General features: G+C 44.9%; 1 protein-coding gene across 2 annotated transcripts in view; it reads left to right on the top strand.

Moving 5' to 3' along the window:
• The window catches only part of LRSAM1 (leucine rich repeat and sterile alpha motif containing 1), a 46,144-nt gene that overhangs the window by 25,154 nt on the left and 20,335 nt on the right, over positions 1 to 655 (top strand). The gene's annotated exons all lie outside the window — the stretch shown is intronic.

Here is a 655-nt window from a genome sequence, read left to right on the forward strand (position 1 = left end):
AAAAAAAAAAAAAAAAAAAAAAAAAATAAGGAATGATTCTTTTTGGATCACCCCGTTCTTCAGAGCCTGAGTAATAGAATGGGATATTGTGTGCACCTTTAGCTGAGGTTCACTGTGTACCAGGCAGTGGTCCAGCACTTTCCAAACACCATTTCATCCTACTACCTCCTGATGAGGTATCATATCATTAATGTCCCTATTTTATTTTATTATTTTTTAACATCTTTATTGGAGTATAATTGCTTTACAATGGTGTTAGTTTCTGCTTTATAACAAAGTGAATCAGCTATACATATATCCCCATATCTCCTCCCTCTTGCGTCTCCCTCCCACCCTCCCTATCCCACCCCTCTAGGTGGACACAAAGCACCGAGCTGATCTCCCTTAAAGGATTAGTGCAGGGGTGGAAAAAAATCAGGAGGATTTAATCATACTTCGAAAAGAAGGCTCCCACATGAGCTAAAACAAAGTTACAGTCCAGGTTATAGGAATCTAGGTTACATGGCAAATTGTTATAAAGTAGCTTCCTGGGCTTCCCTGGTGGCGCAGTGGTTGAGAGTCCGCCTGCCGACGCAGGGGACACGGGTTTGTGCCCCGGTGCGGGAAGATCCCACATGCCGCGGAGCGGCTGGGCCCGTGAGCCATGGCCGCTGAG

This window comes from Lipotes vexillifer, unplaced genomic scaffold (genome assembly GCF_000442215.2).
Source record: "Lipotes vexillifer unplaced genomic scaffold, Lipotes_vexillifer_v1.1 scaffold98, whole genome shotgun sequence".
In the NCBI taxonomy this organism is placed as follows: Eukaryota; Metazoa; Chordata; class Mammalia; order Artiodactyla; family Lipotidae; genus Lipotes; species Lipotes vexillifer.